The sequence below is a fragment of the Pyrus communis genome, chromosome 11 (genome assembly GCF_963583255.1).
Source record: "Pyrus communis chromosome 11, drPyrComm1.1, whole genome shotgun sequence".
Lineage (NCBI taxonomy): Eukaryota > Viridiplantae > Streptophyta > Magnoliopsida > Rosales > Rosaceae > Pyrus > Pyrus communis.
The window spans coordinates 21571727-21594009 of NC_084813.1; the positions used below are offsets into that span (position 1 = coordinate 21571727).

At 36.0% G+C, this 22283-nt stretch overlaps 1 pseudogene; it reads left to right on the forward strand.

Annotated features, from left to right (window-relative positions):
• The first annotated feature begins 7698 nt into the window (after positions 1 to 7698).
• LOC137749349 (S-linalool synthase-like) lies at positions 7699 to 13590 on the forward strand (annotated as a pseudogene).
• The last annotated feature ends 8693 nt before the right edge of the window (positions 13591 to 22283 follow it).

A 22283-nucleotide genomic window follows, 5' to 3' on the forward strand; every position in this document is an offset into this window, starting at 1 on the left:
TCAGTCAAGCTCAAAGCCTGAAACGGTGAAATGGTTTATGCAGATTTTGTTTTTTTTGGGTCGTATTTTTTATTGGGCTTTTTGGTTAATTTTTTATTTTCAAACTTCTACTATTCATAAGGCCCAATTGGCAACATTGCTGGATTTTGTTTCTTGTCGTTTCTAACATTCCAAATGGATCCTCAAGAACAAAACTAATTGAACAAAAACACAAAAAAAAAAGATTATCAAGTAAAAGTTGTCTACATCTCAATCAAGACTATAATTTGCTAAACTATCTGCCACAAAACTCGTCTCTATAAACATGCCGAAGATCGCATTGCCAAGATCTTTAAAGCAACGGTTGGTTTGATATATTTGGGGTGGAATTAAATCCTCATTGGTTTTAGGAGTGAAATTTATAATTCTATGATTGTCTAGGAAAGAATATACACAAGAAGTCCTAATTCTGGTAGGAAAAGATATCCTTTGTTAATCTCATCATATCCTCCTCCATATAAATGCGAACTTTCAATCCCACATCACATTCTTCCTGCCGCTCATTAGACGATCTATCGATACTATTCTCTCTCTATCTCTATTGTGTAGTTTAGTTCCCTTTATACTTCATCATACCGTTGCGTATGAGGTCGAGAATTTAATCTTTAATTGTTTGATTACGCAGGTACTAGGACTACTGAGAGATGTCGAGGAACAAGAGAATAATGCACTGGACTACGGAGAAGCTGCAGGCCAAGAGAATGATGCAATCCACTGCCAAGATGCCGAGGAGAACAAAGAGAATGATCAGTCAATGCACTGCTACGGAGATGCCTAGTACCAAGAGGATAAGGCAGTACAAGAGCACAACGCAGTTGATGGACCTCCCCTGCGACGTCCTCCTCTCGAGACTCCCACAAAATTACCCGTTTCTTGCCGTCGTGTTGTAAGACCTTGTGTAGCCTAGTCGTCTGCCCGTGTCTTGCTAACATGTATTCACAATATATTGCTACTACCGATGAAAAACTTGAGCCTCATCCTCGGATCATGGTTCTTACCAGGTCTAAGTTACTCACCTTACCGGTGAATTTTGGTAGTAGAGCCAAGAATGAACTTGCGTTGACATTCCGACCTTCATTGGAGCTCGCCAATACAATCTCAAGTTTTCTTCTGACTGCTTGCTTTGCCTGAAGAACGAGCCAACATCATTAGAAGGAGGTGGTCAAGCCTTCCTAGTAAATCCTTTAAGAGAAGTTCTAAGGCTCCCACCAAGTAAATTCGACGAAGCTCCAAACTGCACGTACGACTGGTATGGTATGGGATGCCAGTTCTTGCTCCCACAAGATTGTACGGGTATCTAGACCCAAATTTATGTTTTGGGCTCATCGTCAATCGTCATGGCGATAAATATCAATACGCTCAGCTCCTCCTCTTTTTTTGAAGTGCGAGAGGAGACAAATATCATTATGCACAGCCCCTCCTTTTTTGAAAGGTGCGAATTGCGTTCCTGCGTATGGAAACACACATCATGAAAGTGAGATTAACCTGTAAGTTGAGATGCATGTTATTTTAAAAATTGAAAATCATGTAAGCCAAGAAAATCTAAATGCAAAGAAGCAAGAATCGCCGACAGAGGTAAGTCATGCTACACTAAGGTTGAGGAAGACAAGCCATGTTACCAAAGCTGTCCACAACAACATTCTCTACCCGCTTCATGTGAGAGTAATGAAAAGTCATATTCTTGATGCGAACCAGACAAGTAAACCATTTTATACGAAGAGGCAAGGAGAGAAAATGTCTTCCAAGCGGATACAAGTAATAACATTAGAAGAATCACTTTTCAACCAAATACATACCAACCACGCTGATAAGAAAAATCAGTATAAAAAATAACTACTATTAATTCTGCCAAGAAAAATTGTGATGACTAGTACCTCAAGAAAACTACCAAAAAAGACCATGTCCATCCCTAAAAACTCCCCACAAGCAATAATACCAAGATTCCTTTTAGCTAAGGCATTAGTATTAAGCTTAAGCCAATTAAGGATATCAGAGTGGAGATCAAAGCACATGACGAATAATGTGAACCTTAAGAGGGATGAGTTGAATACCTAAAGAATAAATAATACAATCTTCCAAACCCTTTTTTTTTTTTTTTTTTTTTAAATTTATTTATTTATCAGAAGATTTAATTGACATTCAGAGATGATGTAGAGAAACTGGGCGATCCTCGAAACGAAACTTATTGAGTCCTTTCAAAATAGTATTAACGATAAAAAATCCCACAAAAATGAAGATGAAAATGGAAAATAGAAAAACTAGTTCTGAGACAAATAACAATCCACATATGTTGAATATTTTCTTAACTACTGGGTTAAATTTCTATGACAACACACGTGTCTCTTATATTTACAAAGGAGATTGAAGAAAAATGTGATTCTATTTAACAATGTAATAGGGCATTTTTATGTTTGTATCCAATGAACAGTCTTTATAAGCAGTACTTTTTCTAGTGGCGACCAAGGCTCCAATTCCTTCATGATTCCAAAGCACCATTTAACAGTGGAAGCAACAACTCAAACAACTCATGTTCAATACTTCGATGCAGAACCTACCATATTGACATCAGAACGATCAAATTAACATATACTGAGACCACCGAACTCACATATAGCATATTGCGAGATGACAAAAAGTAAAAACTCAACTAAAGCGAGACTGTAAAACACAGATAATTCATATTGAATTTTGTAATTGTTACAAACACAAATTTATTGAAAATGTCCACCAGGCTATCCAACACCTCCGACAACTTCACCACTCCCTAAAGAAATCCACAACAACCTCGAGTTAATCAAAGCAAGGTATGCATGTAAGAATATGAGTATGAGTATGAGACTGTATGTTATAGCCAACTATTTGGATTCAAATTGGTGCAAAGAAGTTTATTAGAAAAAGGTTTTGAATTGTTCAACACTTAGGATTGAAACATGGTTTCCATCCTAGTTTTTGCAATCATAGGTTCGATCCTGTAGAATTTGACCCATTTTATCATTGAGGGAAATTGTTGGACAAGAATTTCTTGTCAATATTCCACTTGTATTCTAATAAAAGAGTGGATTGAACGTGTGTGTGTGTGTGTGTGTGTGTGTGTGTGTGTGTGTAGTAGGCCTCTGCTCACACAAACTGCATGCTTGATTTTGGACTAAGATCTATTATTAGTGCAAGCATTAAGGTTTTGTAAGAGAATGAGAAATTTTGGTATAGAAGATTGGTGGCTTCATCATCTACTGACGTCTCTGCAAGGAAAAATGCACTATTTGATGCCTTCTATAACTTTTTCTTGATTGCTTCTACATGTCAGTTTGGTTCTTTGTGTATCGAGTTGTAATTTTCATACTTGTATGATACGTGATTCATAAGCTTAAGCTGTTGAATTATATTTTTTTAGGGTTTTTTTATTTTTTATTTTTATTTTATATCACAAATAGTTATTGAAATTGACTTACACCATCAAAATGGTCCTTGAAATTGAACATCGATCAATGTAGTTTCTGAAAATATATGTCGCAAATCAATGTGTTCCTTCCATCACAATTTGTTAAAAATTCTGTTAAGTGATGATGTGGCACATAAATGGACCCCACAAGATTTACGAGTTTTTATTACAAATGGTCGTCCTTGAAATTGACTCATACCTTCAAGATGGTCCCTGAAATTGAAAATCTATCAATGTAGTCTATGAAAATAAGTGTCACAAATCAATATAGTCAATCCGCCACAATTTTGTAATTTTTTTATTATGTGTTGATGTGGGTTTAATAATTTAATAATTAATTAAAAAAATTGTCTAACTACTTTTTAGCATAATAGAATTTTGGGAGTCTTAATGAAACACTCATAGTACTATTCACTTTTAACGTTAAAGACATTTTTATTATGAAAAATCACTCCTGATACTATTCACTTACAACAATATTTTGTCCTTTTAATTAAAACTAAAGTTTTTGAGAACTTTTTGTTAATTTTCCTTAGATTTTTATTTTTATTTTATATTTTTTATTTATAGTAGGGCCTACTTTGAAGAAAGATTCCTTCCATAAATTCTTAAAGGCACAAGGCTTAACCAAGGCCAAATAGGGGTTTTGGAAATAATTTTCAACCAATAATAGAATAGCCTTGGTTAGAACGTTATTATCTCAAGCGAACCTTGCTGTTCTCTGCGTCATCAAATCACCAGGGGAGCGCCCAAAAAGCTCTCCAAAATTAAGGTTGTGAGAATGTTGATCGCCTAAATGTTAACGACGATGTCACTGAACTCATCCCCAATCCAAGCCGTCACCAAAGATGATCACGATCCAGGTCCAATTCAGTGAAGCGTGTCGAAGTGTGTAAAGATGGATGTATTGAGATTTTTTTTTTCTTCTAGAGAGTAGACAACGACGGCTACCATAGATGGAGGGTAGAGGAAGACTTGTGTGACCTATTTATATGTCACATCAGCATATAATAAATTTTTTGACAAAATTATGATGGAAAAACTATATTGATTTGAGACACTTACTTGCGGGACTATATTGGTCAATTTTCAATTTCAAGAACCATTTTGATGGTGTGGGTCAATTTTAAGAACCATTTTGATGTCGCGGGTCAATTTCAATGACCATTTGTGATTAAAAAACAAAATGACTCATGGGCCCATTTATGTGCCACATCTGCAATTAACTGATGTGAAAACGTAACAATGGATTTAGTGTCCTACTAATACTGGCCTTTATCGAATTTTATCCATAGATTGACTAAGTTCATAAAAAAAGATAACGAAGACAAAATGAGTAAAGGAAAATTATTACAAATAAGTCATTTGAATGATGAACATATATATATATATATATATGCGTTCACTTATATAAAAATTTTAACAGAAATGTAACCGAAGGACAACATTAATTTGCGGCACTTATTTTCAAGGACTATATTGATTGATTTTCAATTTTAAGAACCATCTTGATGGTGAAAGTTAATTTCAAAGACTATTTATGATAAAAACCCTTTTTTTTTTTTTTTTTTGTAAGTTTAGACTGTTTAGTCGTAAAAGGCAACCAAAAGAAAAGACATATCCAACATGAACCCAAACCAGATGAGGTAGATAAAATAGAACATTGCCAAAAGGTAACAACAGAAGATTCAAAGATTCTAGTTGCCAGACCGGATGTTTACAAATCCATGAGACTGAGAAAACGTGGAAAAGTTATAGGGACTTCCTCCTTCAATTAGTCCATGGAATCATCAATCATGGATCACACGACACGCGCCGAATTATATATCGGCAGGCTTGTATTCCTTCAACATGATTAAGACTGTGTCCCTTATACTAGTCTCAACCTTCGTATTTGCAGGCGGCCTCCAAATATTCGGATTCACACTCAGTCAGTCTTGTGATATCTATTCTTTTATTCTATTAAGAGAAGAGAGGGCTTGTCAACTTTTTGCCCCCTTTTCTTTCAAGTTTGCCTTCACTTTTGAATACACAATGTTGACATGAGGAGGGTAAAATATATAGTAATTTTGTATCTTTTGAACTTTTTCCCCTTTTTTGCCTATTTTGCTCTCACTTTTGATACACAATATTTACATAAGGAGGGTAAAATAGTACATTTATATCGAAATATTTACAGAAGATAAAAAATATGCACTTATTAAGAGAAATTATCCCACCATCATTTTTTCATACACGTAAGTGAAATCATGATATTTTTTGGATAATTTGAATGAACTGAAGCGGTTGCGCTTGAGGAGAACGTGGAAGGAGGTGTACGGTTGTTCACACACACAAAATGTGTGCTCTTTGCTAGTATATAGTTATATAAACTGTGGTCATAAATCATGGACCATTTCCATATTCAGATAAGTACTAATAGGATTAGTTGTGTTTGTTATGGCCACCAAGTACGTACCTATCTTTAGGTATACTTAATAAGCTATCATATTTTTTGTATAACAAACAATATTTCTACACAAAAGGGACATGTATGGGCTTGGCCTCACAATAAGTTAGCAACAATGTGGTTCAAATTCGTCTTTGGCGAGAATTAAACCTAAGATCTCTCACTTACAAGTGAAGATGAATATCACTTGATCGTAGTACTAAATAACAATTAGCTATCATATTCATACATAAAAAAGTTAATAAAAATTAATAACGAAATAGTTATCAAACAAAGTTTAAATTTATATATTGTATTTGAATTGTTACGGGGTGACATTTTCAAGCCAAATACGTGGACAATATAAATTGGGTGACACGGAGCACATGTGGCCGTTGATCTTCACACATGAAACCTGAATTTGATATATATCATGAATAAAGTTGAAGGTCCACCATAAAATTAATTGACAAAATGAAAAGTAGCCCAACCTTTTAAAAGTCTTTACAAAATTTTTCATTTCACCAATGTGAGACTTTTTTACCTTCATATCCTCACAGTTTCTTTGCGTCTACTCTGCTTCATTACGTTACACCTTGTGCTCGCGCAGAATAATCTGTTACCAAGTTGAAAAGTCCATATGTCTGCCAGATACCCTTTGGCCCTCGGCATCAATAAATTTCTGTTACATGCGTATTACGTTAAGTAGGTTAACTAATTAGGAAGTATTTAGAACTGTAGTAGTGTGCTTGACCAGTAAGCACGAAGAACCAGTGCAGATTTTCATTAATAATCATGATTAGAGTATACCGACTAACTTATTCTCAGTTGAATAAACACCACACACACATACACAAAACTGACATATGCCAGCGAAACAAGATAATGACATGATCGGTCGAATCTCTAAATTAATGTGGGACAACGCTTCCTACATGTAACAGTCATGAACTTAAAAACTTGGAAGGAAAGAAAAAAAAAAGAAAAAAGAAAAAAAAAAAGAGAACTAGAATTTAGAACTAAACATTTTTTTTTTCTTCTCTAACAATTGATATTATCTACATTAAGAGGAGGGAGGTCGGACTTAGCCTCACAATGGGCTAGCAATAATGTGGTTCAAATTCGCCTTTGGTAAGAATTGAATCTAAGATTTTTCACTTACAAGTGAAGATGAATACTAGCAGATTGTAGTACTAAGTGACACTAAACTTGTTTTAATTGAGAAAAATTTCCGTGTTTTAAACCGACTCTTGTTACAATATGTCTAATAATTTAGTAATACTCTATCTTATATTCTTAAAATTTAACCCTGTCGCTAGATCGTGGATTAATTAGTTATACTGATTCAAATGGTGTGATAGAAAGTTTAGGATACTTACCTTGTAAAGATGGATTAAAAATTAATAATACAATAGTCACGACGAGAAGAAAAACTAAATCTAACAGAGTTATAATGCCTCCGTTGAGTGGGGCTATTGTGGACAGAAGCCAATACGGGAATGGCCATCGTGAAAACCATGCACCAATGGGTTGACTTCAACTGACACTAATGTCTGTGGCAATTGTATCGAAGCTTCGTCCGGGAACAAATGTGGACATGGATCAATTAGTATGCACATGCTTGTAGCTCTCTATAAATACCATAGAAATTATATGCTTGATCTGCAAGACATAACAAAAGCAAAAAAACAAGTGTGTGAGTACCTAAGTACCTGAGAGTGTGTGAGCATCTGAAAACACAATATTGCATGGATTCTCAAGAAATTTTGGTTAAGAATCTTGTAATGAAAGCCAAACAAGAATTGTTTTCACCGGATGTTGATCTTGTTTCTCTTGTTCCTCCATCTCCTTATGACATTGCGTGGCTGTCGATGATTCCGAATCCTCATCGAGGATCAGATGAACCCTTGTTCAAGGGATGCTTGGATTGGGTTCTCCAACACCAAACCACAAGTGGCTTTTGGGGAGATGATAACCATGTTCCAACCCTAGAATCCCTCACTTCAACTCTTGCTTGCATTGTTGCACTTGCCACATGGGATGTTGGCCATGATGCCATTCGGAAAGGTACGTAAAAAGAAAATAGTTGATCAAATTTTGCAAACCCCGGAAAAATTTAATATCAAAAGGATAATGTAGAGAAACCAAAATTTTAAATCGAATTTGCAAAACAAATGATGTGTCACCAATAGGAAATAAACATGTTAATTAGCACTTAATTAATAATCCAATAATTAACAACCACATGATTTGGTTTAAAAATTTGGTTTTTCTAGCATTACCCATATCGAAAATACCTGTTTATGCAGTTGGAATAATTGGTTGTTGCAAATTTTTCTTATGTTTATTGCTTAGGGCTGGCATTCATCCATGCAAGTACAGAGAAGCTACTGCAAGAGCAAAACAATTCTTTTCCTGAGTGGTTTGTGATTGTTTTCCCAGCAATGGTGGAACTTGCAGAGAACAAAGGACTGCATGTTCATTTTTCTCATGGTTCAACAGCGCCGGTAGAACAAGTCTTCCAAAAGAGATCAAAAATATTCCAAATGCATAGGTATATATAGTTTTTGGTTTTTATATTTTATTTAGAAATAAGGAGAAAATACAAGAAATGAAGAAAGTTGAGGTTCCACCATAAAACCTTTTATAAGCCCTTGCAAGATTTCTCATTTCACCAATATGAGACTCTTTTATCTTCACATGCTCACGGAAAGAAGTTAGTGATGAATAAGGATAGAGGATTGATGACGGGTAAAATATGGAAGAAATACACATTAAATAATACACAACATGAAAACTAAAAACAAAAAACAATTTTATCATGGATTTTCTTTTTTAGTTTGGTTTTCCCTTTCTATTGCATTACATGTGCATTTCTCCTCCTCCCTCCTCCCACTCTATTGCACTTTCTTTCCATCTCTAGTAAGAAAAAACTAAAAAACTGAAGATGAAATATTTATCAAACCAAATCCTAAAATATTTAATCTAGTTTTTGTTGGGGGCAGGTTGGTGCAAAGTAGTGATCAGCGACAGTATTGTTCACTAGAACTCATGCAATACCTGGAAGCTTTGCCTGAAGCATATGATATTAACCTCAATGAGACTCTACTGCTATGCCAAAGCGAGGAAGATGGGCTGTTAATCCAATCCCCATCAGCTATTGCATATGCTTTTATGAAGACAGGGCGTAAGGAATTTTTGTCCAAATTGAATTCTATTGTCCGAAGATGTGGGTTCTCAGGTACGTTTTTTTTTTTTTTTTTGGTCAAGAGTTCTCAAGTACGTTTGACATGCATGCGCAATTCAACTCTATCCATTGCCAAAATTGAATTCACGTGGCCAACAATCCCAATAACGTTTGTTTCTGTTTTGTTTTTTTCCTTCCTATGACGTCTATGCTGCGTAATCTGCTGCCACCTGTACAAATATCATACATGCTAATTATATATACTATCCTATCCTTATACACTTTGTGGATATGAATATCTCTTTTGTTTGTTTTTAAAATGAAAATGAGAGAAGGGGATGTGAGAGTGTGAGGAGAGGTTTGTGTTTTTTGTTTTTATTTTTTAATATTAGATATGTTAAAATCATATGTAAGTGTGGCTTCACTAGAAAACAACAAAATTTAATATTGTGAACTTACATTATTGTTCCTTTTTTTTTTTTTTTTTTTTGGATAGAAGATTAAATAGTCATCATCATCTTTGATTGACAAAAGAAATTATATTAATAGGTAATTTAGATAAACCTTTTGAAACACTTAAAATTTATCTTCTCCAATAAAGATTTAAAAAAAACAATGTAACATTAAAAAGGGTAAAATAGTAATTTAACTTGTACATGAGACCTACGTTTTTGGTGGTTATTATTATTAGTTTGCTTCGTGTGCCTCTTCTCCGCTTTTCTGTATTCTGCCCTCTGTTCCGTACTGGCCACATGGACGGTCAAGGACAAAAGAAATTTCTGGAAGGAGATATGATTCTGGATTTTGAGGGAGGAGAGAAACATCGACGCCGTGGTCACGTCGACAATTTTGAAAAAGGATGGGCAACTGTTAAAATGCAAATACCTATATAACCACACGATCTATTTCAACGGTCAATATAAATTGGTTTGTAGAATCCGAACACGAAGTCCGGAGAAAATCAGAGTCTGCACTGAGGTGGTTGGTGAAGGAAGGGGAAGATCGAGGTGGAGGCAAGAGAGAGGTTTTGTTAATGTTTTTCATGATTCAATAAATTTTTATTAATTTTATTAATATATTTATTTTAAAAGACTTTTTTGTTTTTAAGTAATTAATAATGAGGATAAATTTATCTTTAAGAAAATATTTTAGGTGATGTCAACCTTCAACGAGTTATGTGAAAGTTTCAGATAACGTTAGTATAATGTTTCAGACGTGCAGAATTTTTGTGAAAACATGATAAGTAAGCTTAAAAGGGTGTTTTTGGTATACAGTTGACCAAAAAAATTGTTACTAAATTACAAAAGAACTTTATAGTTTAGTTGATCAAGAGCATTTGTTATTGGTTCAAAATATCCTGTTTGATTCCCCACCCCACGCCACCCCCCCTTTCTCTCCAGGCGCCCAAACACCGGGGGGTGTATTTTATATGTGATGTAAATTATCCCTTGTAAAACAAAATGACAAATTAACCACATCAACTCAGATTAAGACAATTCTGGTATATGTGTACAGTTCCTGCGATCTACCCCATGGATGAAGACATTCTAAGGGTTTGTCTTGTTAATCGGATTGAAAGGCTGGGACTGGCAGAGCATTTCATGGCGGAGATAACAAGTATGCTGGGACAACTTTACAGGTGATGACCTAATATTCATCATTAAGCAATATATGCACACTATTGATCTTGTTGGTTAAATTTTTTGTTTGAAAAATTGATCTGGTTGGTTAAATTTTTATTATAAAAAAAAAAAAATAGAAGTTACATCAGCTGCAAAGAGCCAAAGAACAAGGAAAAGCATACCATGCCACTGCAACTATATAAAGATTCAATCGCGTTTCGATTGCTCAGACTACACGGTTATACAGTATCTCCTTGTAAGGATCAATTAATACTTAAATTCTGATATGTACATGCTTTCAAATGTATCTTTTTGTGATGACTTTGATATCTGGTTGTTGATAGCCTCGTTACGATGTTGTAGTCAGTTTATTTATTGATTTAGATACCAAAATTTGTTAATATTTGTAGGGAAGTTCTGCTGGTTCCTTCATGATGAAGATATAATGGTGTACATAGAAGAGCACCATGAAATTTTTCTGAGTGCCATGTATAATGTATACCGGGCAACTGATGTGACCTTTACAGGAGAAAGTCAGCTTGAGGATGTTAAAAAATTCTGTAAAAGAATACTAGAAAAGGATACATTAAAAGATTCTAAGAATTTGCACGACCAGGTATATGTTCAACCATTATAATTAATTATTTAATCGTCCCCTGATTAATTTTGTTGCATATCTCCCTTGAGTAGATTAAGCATGAAATTAATATTCCATGGCTTGCTCGGTTGGATCATCTGGAGCACAGGAAGTTCATTGAGATGAAAGAGCCTGTTGGTCCATGGATAGGAAAAGGCTTATCCTGCAGGTAATTAAATTAGTACTAATTAATCGAACAGATCAAGGCAGTTAAATCTCTGATTAAGCAGTTTAATTTATTAATACCTCGCAGATTATCATGTCAAACCAATGTCATGCTACTACAACTTGCCATGGAGAATTACACACTACGGCAGTCCATGTTCAGAAATGAATTAAGGGAATTAGAAAGGTTCGTACTCGCTCTCTACACTTTCACTTACTTCCATTTTTTTAAATTTTAACCGGAATTAATTAACCATGAAAACCTTTTTCTTGTTCTTTTTCTGTCTTGGGTGAAAAATTAATCATGCAGGTGGTCAAAGGACATCGGTCTTGTTGACATGGGGTTTGCTCGACAGAAAACCGCATACTGTTATTTTGCCGTTGCTTCAACAACATCGCATTCTTCCCTGTCATATGTACGGCTCGCAGTTGTGAAAGCTGCAGTCCTTGTTACAGTTGCTGATGATTTTTTTGACAAGGAAGGTTCGATGAATGAATTGGAAGCTCTTGCCAATGCAGTCGCGAGGTACAATATATTAACACATGATTTTTGTGTGCGCCGGTTATATAAAATTTGTCATGCAATATATAAATTGTTACGTGTTGGATCTCACATACATGTTCTAAGATGGAAGTTATATATAATCCGTGCATGGAAATTTAAAGTAACGCATGTTATTGTTTTTAGCTAGTTAAATGTGTACTCATACAGATGGCAGGAAAAAGAACTGGATGGACATGGAAAAGCTATATTCAAGGCTCTAAAAGATTTTGTTGAAGACATTTCTTGGCAATTCTTCAAACAAAATGGATATGATATAAAGAGTAATCTTCAGGATCTAGTAAGATTTTTGGTAAAATAATTTAGTTGACATAAATGTAAAAAAATAATAAAATGTGTTACTTATTCTTCTTTTGTACTCTTTGCCGAATGAATTTAGTGGCATCAAACATTTGTAAGCTGGTTAAAGGAAGCAGAATGGAGTAGAAATGGGCATCCCTTGTCAATTGTTGAGTACCTCCAAGTAGCCAAAAGCTCTATTGCTTCACAGACTATTCTTCTTACAGCTGCTCTTCTGCTTAATACGCCTCCAAAATCAGAGACCCTCAAATCCCCTCAAAGTCATCCACTTACAGATTCACTTATGCTTTTGACACGGCTATTGAACGAAATTCAAAGCTATCAGGTATATGAGGAGAAATTTTTAATGTAACCGTCATACTGTCATATGATATTATTAATACATCTTTTATGGTGAACACTAGAATTATTATATTAGGGACCTAGGTTATATCACTAATAAAACATGGTTTGACAAAAATGAATAAATGCACATAAATAGACTAAAGATAACTTCACATGGCGGTGGGATAGTCTCTCGGACGAGAAATTCATAATGACCACATTCTTGATTAGCACCATGTTAATTTAATATAATCTTAATCAATGGGGAAAATTGAAATTAATGATTTCATTGCAGAAGGAGCAAGAGGAGGGGAAGCCAAACCTTGTTCTGCTACACATGAAGGGAAATCCCAAATTGGGGGCTGAAGAATCAATTGGGATTATACAGAAGATATTGGATGAAAAGAAGAAAGAGTTTCTAAAACAGGCTCTGGGGATTAAGGGCATCAACGGTGATGATATGCCAGAGGCATGCAAAGAACTCCACCTCTCCTGCCTCAAAGCCTTTCAGATGTTTTTCAATTCTACAAATGTATATGACTCCCCAACAGAATTGCTTGCTGACATCAACAAAGCAATTTATGATCCCTTGAAAATGGATGCACAAGGAATATTAAAGAAGGATAAAACTAAAAGTTTGGCTAACTATGGAAAATCCCAGACTACTTGTGTAGTGAAAGTCCAGGGGAACTCAAGGAAAGAATTTGTGGCCAAACCTTACTTTGGATATGAGGTCTTGGCATTTCAGCTGAGAAAACCAACTATTTTTTCGACATTCCGGAATTCCAAGGTTTGCATCTATTCCGGCTACTGGGGTTAACACTCCTTTAGCTTCATGCACTCGTCGTATAAGTGCAGAAATAAATTATAAATTATTCTGTTTGTAAAGTGATGAATAAAAAGATGACTGCGAAAGTGGCTAGTTAGTCATGTACTTGTTCAGAATAAATCTCATATTCTTCACTTTAATGTGCTTATAAATAAATTGGATTGCTTCCCAACCTTTATATTACCAATTAATTTTAATGTGGAGCTTATTATATTTGGCAATATACACGTTTGTGTTTGTGTTGATGTATAATACTTTTAAGGAAAACTAATGAAAATGACTTAAAAACTTCGAGTTTTAACTATAAGGACAAAATAAAAGATAAAATGAATAGTATCAGGATTGACTTTTTAATGTAAAAATATGATTTTTCGTTAAAGTAAATATTACTGGAAGTTTTTCATTAAAATTTTCTAATTTTTATGAGTGGAATTGTACCTCTTGCAGCCCCAGTTAGATAGTACGAAACCCAACTAAAAAAAATAATGAACAGAGGAGTTTTGTCTGTTGAGAAATTGAGAAGGCAAGGTAAACGAAAGAGGACATGTTAGAATTGCATTGCTTTGTCCACCTTTAAAAGCACAAGAAATTCTTTCAATATGGACTCGACTTTTCTCACTCGTTTGGTGGGTATCCAAAAATATCAAATGACCAGTACCACTTCAGTGCCTAAAAATTAAACAATAAAATTAAAAGGTTTTTTTTATATTCAAAATGGTTTCTGAGATTTGCATAACACATCACTTTGATCACTGAAATTGAAAATCAATAGAAACGGTCCTTGAGATTGTCCATCATCTATTATTTTGGTCATTCTGCTAAAAACTTTGTTAAGTATCCTGAAACTCTTGGCCAAAAGTTTGGGCAATTTTCAAAGCTTTGTAATTCAATCGTTTCTTAACCAAATTCGACCCATAATATATCACAATGAAGATAGGAAAATGTAGAACAAAATTATATAATTTGGAAGCCCAATGGTTACCGGAGATGGCCGTAAAATAGCTTGAAAGGTGACTAGTCCGCGGGAAAACTGAAAAACTCGCTGGAACCGGGTAAAGTTCAAACGTTCATAACTTATTCAATACTCAACAAAATCGAGTGATTCAAAAATGAAAAACATACTTCTCGACAAGAAGAAGAGAATGGTATTTTATAGAAGGCTGACTCGCTGTGGTTTGGCCAGACAATGGCTCGAAAGTGGCTGTCTTGATAGTCCAGTTAGCCAGTTTCGAGCCGTTTTTAGGACAAACCACGACGAGTTAGCCTTCAAGAAAGTTACCATTTTCTTATTCTCAATGAGAAGTATGGTTTTTGTTTTTTAATCACTCAATTTCGTTGAGTATTGAAGAAGTTATGAACGTTTAAAATTTACCCAATTTTTGGTGTGTTTTCCCGCGGACCAGTCAGTTTTCAGGCTATTTTCCGGCCATCTTCGGCAATCATTGGAAGGTATAATCTTGTTCTACACTTTCCTATCTTCATTTTGATATATTATGGGTCGAATTTGGTTAAGAAACGATTGAGTTACGAAGCTTTGAAAATTGCCCAAACTTCTGGCCAAGAGCTCAGGGATACTTAACAGAGTTTTTAACAGAAAGACCAAAATAATGGATGGTGGACAATCTCAGGGACCATTTCTATTGATTTTCAATCTCATGGACCAAAGTGATGTGTTATACAAATCTCAAGGACCATTTTGGCTTAAAAGCCAAATTAAAATGCACAAGAATAATATTTTAAGAAATAAAGTTATTTAAGTTGGTGTCTCAAATTTGAGGGTCACTAATATCAGTGGCATCCAACTAAAAAGACCCAAAAAATGCTAAGAGTGCTTGCGTTATGACTGTAGTCACCAATTGCAAGTAGTGTGCCAACATTAGTGTCATATAGCAATAATTCTCGTAGTATCATTCTCCTAACCAAAGCGCGCGCAACTACTTCCGCCAAGGTTTGCAAGCCGCCACGCACAATTATTCTTCCAATGTTTGTGCGTCAAATAGTTGATCATCAAATGGAAAGTACATACATTGCCAAACTAAGCGTAGGCACATTCAAGAAGTCATCACCCATATCTTACTTTCTTCTCATGGACACGGCAAGCGACCTTACATGGATCCAATGCCAAGGATGCAATGATCCAGGACACCGTTGCTTTGTTTAATAATTCACAATCCTCTTCTTATCAGAGAATTGCTTGTGGAGTTGTGGTAGCCACCCCCTTTGCCGTCGTGAAATATGCTAGGGAAACTTTTGCTCATACCATGAAGAGTATGGTAGTGGTGGCAGTTCAGAAGCTGAGCTTCCATTAGAAACCTTTCACTTTTGATTCAAACTCAAGGTTCCAAAAAGAGAAGATTCCAAACATTGTTTTTGGGTGTGAGACGCAGATAGGACGAAACAGAACGAGATGAGACGGGACAGGACGGAACAGAGGTTCCGTGTTATGTTTGGTAAGCATAGGACAGAACGGGACGGTTGTTCCATTCTGGGTTTTGTACATGTTGGACGGAACGGAACCAAAAGATTAAATGACTAACTTACCCATGAACAGTTTGTTGTTTGGTACAATGTTTATACGTGAGAAGGGATGGGACAAGGGTTTTTTTTTTTTTTTTTTTTTTTGAACTTGTTCATATTTTGAACAGATATATGCTTATCTATGATATATTTTGATATATTTTTTACACTAGCACATGGCTGAAGATATGTTATGCCATGAATTCTATCTTTTATAACAATACAATGCTTAGCTTTAATATGGTTGAAGCTTATGGGATCAATGATGTGAAGAGGCAACATTTAAACAATATGATAGTATAAGTATAAAATTATGAGTCGCTATTTTCCGGAAGTACGCTTTCCATACATGTCTACATCTCAGTAGTCTTCAAACAATAAAAAACAATTACAACAATTATTTCAGCAAAATGTCATCAAACTGTCATTAAACAATGAATTGGTAAAGTACCAGAATAAGAATGGAAACATATCTATCAAAGGTTATTCGCATTAACTTATGCCATTATCCATTATGATTGTTATAAAACAAAAACTAAATCCAACAGATGTTAATTATACATCAGTAAGATCTAAACCAATAATTATGTTGCAATTTTAGCTAACAAATGTCCCACTTAATCAACAAACATTTGAAATTAAACCCCATGGTGTGATCATTCTTGGTATGATCCTGTTGCATTTCTATGTCAAACCCTGAACTCGAAATCTCGAAAACTCGAGATCAAGCAAAAATAAAAAGAACCCAGATTCTCAAATCCCACAAGGACTCAGTCACATTTTCGCCCCCTTCCCCTGATCATTATCACAAGCCCACAATCCCACCTTATTCTCAATCCCAACTTCACCCAACATAGAACCCACAAGACCAAATCTCTCATGCACTCCAATTCTGATTGCAATCCTCCCAAAACCTCACTCACTGAACAACAATACCAACAAGGCAACCATATACAAGTACGTACAGAAGGTAAAAGCAATGCAATTCACCACCTTGTAATCATCATGCTCCCTGTAAAATTATAAGGGGGAATTCCGATACAAGAATCAGCATGCTAACTCGTAGACATGACAGTTATCAAATTCAGTTATCTGCACAAATATATAGATAACAGATATATTAACATATATCACAAGCTTCACTGTTATCCAAATTATATGTACACCAAGCAATCCCTCATTGGTATATATATAATACAAAGTGAATTCCAATTCCATGTTGTCATTTTTACTCTAGCCCTTCTTTGGCCAAATTCTCCAATTCCAATTCCAATTCCATGTATATATCATACAAAGTAAATAAACAGTATCTTTGATAAGCCACAGGTTTTCAACCACAGAAAGACCAGTCTATACCACTCATTTTTCTTCCTTCTTTCTCCTTATTTTCTTCAATTTTTCATTTTCTCTACCCCTCCTAACAGACCCAAAAAATCCATAACCATGGCTGCCACTCTCTCTTCCCTCACATTGGGCACTCCCTGATATTCCGCCATGCTCGCCGCCTCATCTCTCCAATGTTTTAAACTCACAAACTAATTGAACAAAATTAAACTAGAGCCCATGTGTAGGATAGTAAATTCATATCATCTAAGCACCATCAAATATCAGTAAGAAATTAAGAAATCTCAAATTAGAATTACAGTAGCATCCGAATATCATCAGTGGGGTCTAACATTTGTTTACTCCATTCTTCACTTCTAATTCATAAATCTCAAATTGGCATGTTAAATCTATGCACTCCCACTCTCAGTTGCACAAATCTTAACAAAACCCAGTAATTAACATAACCCAATAATTAACAAATCAGCAACAAAAGATAAAAAAGAAAACCCTAATTAATTAAAACCCAGAAAACTTTCAATCAAAACGCAAAACAATGAAACAAAAACTGGGATTCATCAAGCTATCAATCGCATACCTGGGTCAATATGCAGCATGACAGTAGTGGCTTCGTGCTGCTGCGTGCTGGCTGGGTGCAGTCGACTGTTATGAACTATAAACAATGTGATTTTCTTAATCATATTTTTAATAAGTGAATTAGTATTAAGCATGTGATTAGTTACATGTTTTGTTGTTTTGTGCTGAGATGGCCAGATGCCTTAGTTGTATGGCTGTATATGGCCAAATGGTTGTAGTGGAAAGAGAACAATTATTTGAATAAAAGAAATATTATTCTAAAAAATAAGAGCGCATCTCCCTTCTTCTCTATCACTCCCATATTCCATTGTTATACCTTGCTGCAACAGGTCAAGGTTGAATTAGGTCCTAACATTGGTATTGGCCATTGCCGGTCCTGTTTTCCCTTCCGGGCATGCCCAGACACACCACCACCACTTGTTTTACGACCATGGATGAGCAAATGACTGTCTTGAAACTTCTTTTGCTTCCTTGCAGTCTTCATTCTCAAATACTTTAGACACCAAGCTTGAGGTCTGCTTTGAGCAGTTTCGCCGTGAACTCTTTTATGGTGGAAGGAATGGTGGTGAACCTTCTGATACTGAACGTCGCCCACCTCCGATCATGGAGAACATCCCAGATCCTCGTGAAGGGGAGCTCATTTGCACTCCACAACGCAAGATCTATGATGGTGCACACCAACAACGGCTCAACTTGCAACATCGTATCGAATTTCCCCAATTCACCAATGTCGATGATTCGATTGCCTAGATTTACAATGCCAAGCAATTTTTCACTTATTATAGCATTGCAGAGCATCAAAAAGTGGTTACAGTCTCTTTTCATTTGGAGGGCGAGGCGTTGCAATGGTTCCGGTGGATGGATTGTTTGGTCACTACACCTCTCTGGGATGATTTCACCACTGCATTTTGCCGTGAATTCGGACCTTCTGAATTCGAAAATTACACTGAATCTCTCTTCAAGCTTTGTCAAACAGGTACTCTCAAGGATTATATTGCTGAGTTTCATAGGCTTGCTAATATAACTTCTGATGTTGGTCCGATTCTCTTTAAGAGTTGTTTCCTAGGGTCCCTAGGGGGTTTAAAGAAAGCATTGAGGTTTGATGTGAAATTGTTACGTTCGGCTACTGTTCATGAGGCTATTTCTATAGCTATTCAATTGGATACTAAGTATGCTGGACTTAAATCTGGTTACCAAAAACCTTTCCCTCAGTACAAACCCACACCGCAATCCCCTAATCCCCCCATTGTTGCCAATCCTAGGCTCCCCAACTTACCACTTAAGAAACTTTCCCCTGAAGAAATTCAAAGAAAGAGAGAGAGGGGTGACTATTTGTTCTGTTATGAAAAGTGGGTTTGTGGGCACAAGTGTAGCTAGAATCAATTGTTAATGATTAATTTCCTAGGAGAAGATAAGGAAGTATTTAAACCACTTGATGATGTATTGGCTGCGATCCAAAATATAGAACTTAGTGAATGTGCTTATTTTGGGACTCTATCCAAACAAACGCCTCAAACTATGAAAGTGGTAACATGCATTGACCGTCACACAATGAAAATCTTACTTAAATTATGGTAGTTCTCATAGTTTTGTGGATTCAAGAATGGTGAAACAAATGGGTTGGAAATTGAAGAGCATAAAACCTTTTGAAGTTGTGGTGGCTAATAGAGGAAAAGTGAAGAGTTGGGGCTGTTATAAGGAGGCCCCCATATCTATAGGGGGTTATACATGTACTCATACCCATTTTTCTCTCCCACTTGGTGGCTGTGATGTTGTTTTAGGTGTGGATTGGTTATCTACCATTAACCTTATACTTTGGGACTGCCTGCTTTTAACTATTGAATTTACAGTGAATGACCAACACTATAAACTCCTCTTTAGTAACTCTTAACCATTACCTGCTTTATAAGCAATATCTCTAAGCAATGTGGAAAAAGAGTTTTTGAATTCGACTTTGGGGTTGGTGCTCTATTTAATGGAGGATTATAAAATGAAGGCTTCTGAGTTAACTACATCTCATCTGCAAGACTTGCAACAATTGTTACAAGATTTTGACCCTTTATTTTGAATTCCCACTTCTTTACCACTTTCCTGAATGCATTACCACATTATTCCTCTCCTACTAGGCACTAAGCCACCCAACATTAGAGCTTACCATTATGGTCCTCTCCAGAAGTCTGAAATAGAAAAGGCAGTGATTGAGTTGCTACAAGGAGGTTTTATCCGTCCAAGTCGAAGCCTTTTTGCTTGCCCAATATTACTGGTGTTGAAGAAGGAAGGAGCTTGGAGGCTTTGCATTGACTGACTATAGAGAATTAAACTCTGTTATCATAAAAAACAAATACCCTATCCCATTGATAGATGACTTGCTTGATGAATTGTATAGGGCTTAGTTCTTTACCAAGCTTGATTTGCGATCGGGTTACCACCAGATTCGAATATGTGAAGAAGATATCGAGAAGACTACCTTCCGTACTCATGAGGGACACTATGAGTTCCTAGTGATGCTGTTTGGGCTCACAAATGCACCTGCAACATTTCAAAATTTAATGAATGATGTATTCAGGCCTTACTGAAGAAAATTTGTGCTTGTGTTATTTGACGATATTCTCATTTGTAGCAAGTCATGGAAGGATCACATTTCACATTTAAGAACAACATTTCAGGTACCCACAGATCATAAGCTTTTGTGAATAAGCAAAAATGCTCTTTTGGCCAGTCCAAAGTTGAATATTTGGGGCATTTGGTTTCTAGAGAGGGGGTAGCCGTTGATCCCTCTAAACTTCAAGCAATATTTGATTGACCTATACCTGTAAATGTAAAAGGATTAAGAGGGTTTATAGGCCTAACTGGCTACTATAGAAAATTCATTCCAGGCTATGGCAAAAATTGCCAACCCCTTTATGAGTTGACAAAAAAAGATGGGTTTCATTGGAATTCTAGTGCTCATGGGGCTTTTCTCACACTCAGGCAAGTTATGGTCTCTCTTCAAGTACTTGCATTGCCTGATTTTTCAGTACCCTTTGTGATGCATCTGGGAATGGCATAGGGGCAGTGCTACAACAAACGGGAAAACCCATTGCTTTTTCTAGTCAAGCACTAGGTCCTAAGAACCAAGCACTCTCAACTTATGAGAGAGAACTGATAGCAATAGTGCATGTTGTCAAGCAATGGCAACATTATTTGCAAGGGAGTCATGTTGTCATTAAAACAGACCAACATAGTTTGAGATATTTCCTCAGTAATAGAGCACATACTCATTTCCAACAAAAGTGGGTATCTAAGTTGCTTGGATTCGATTATGAGATCCAATATAACAGTGGTTCTGAAAATATGGTTGCAGGGCAGTTGTTTCCTCTCACACTCAAGAAGATACCAATGCCCAATATGGGGAGGTTGTTACTTGTCAGGCTATTTCATATCCTTATATAGGGTGGCTTGATGATTTAAGATGGTTCAATGAGAATGATGAATGGATCATCCAAAAAGTGCAAGATTTAGCTAAGGACACAACAACTACCTCTCACTACCATGTTGATAATGGGCTGCTCAAGTATAAATCTAGAATAGTGCTCAATCCCACTTCAAATTGGAGAGATAAGGTTCTCACTAAGCACCATTCCACACCCACTTCAGGGCACGTGGGGGTTCTTAAGACATATCAGAGGGTTAAATGTGGGTTTTATTGGCCAGGCATGAAAAATGATGTGAAGAAATTTGTTTCTGAGTGCACAGTTTGCCAACAACATAAATATGAAACCACTGATCCTCTAGAGTTGTTGCAACCGCTACCTATTCCTCAAGGTATTTGGGGAGACATTAGCATGGATTTCATTGGGGGTCTCCCTCTGTGCTCTGGAAAATATGTGATCATGGTGATTGTAGACAGGTTATCGAAGTATGCTCACTTTGTGGCCCTAGCACACCCCTACACTGCTTCCATTGTGGTTTATGCATTTGTGAACCATGTTTTCAAACTACATGGCCTGCCTGCATCCATTGTTAATGATAAAGACCCAAATTTTTTGAGCTCTTTTTGGAAGGAGTTCTTTAAACTCCAAGGTCCAACCCTTTGCCTAAGCTCAGGTTACCACCCTTAAACCGATGGCCAAATGAAGGTTCTCAATAGGTACTTATTTGAGATTTTTTACCAGTGCACAACCTAAGAAGTGGTTATATTGGCTACTGTGGGTTGAGTGGAGCTACAACACTTCCTATTATACTTTTGCACAATTTACTCCATTTGAACTGGTTTATGGATACCCCCTCCTCACATGGCAGCTTATGAGAGTGACACAGCAAAAGTGGAAACGG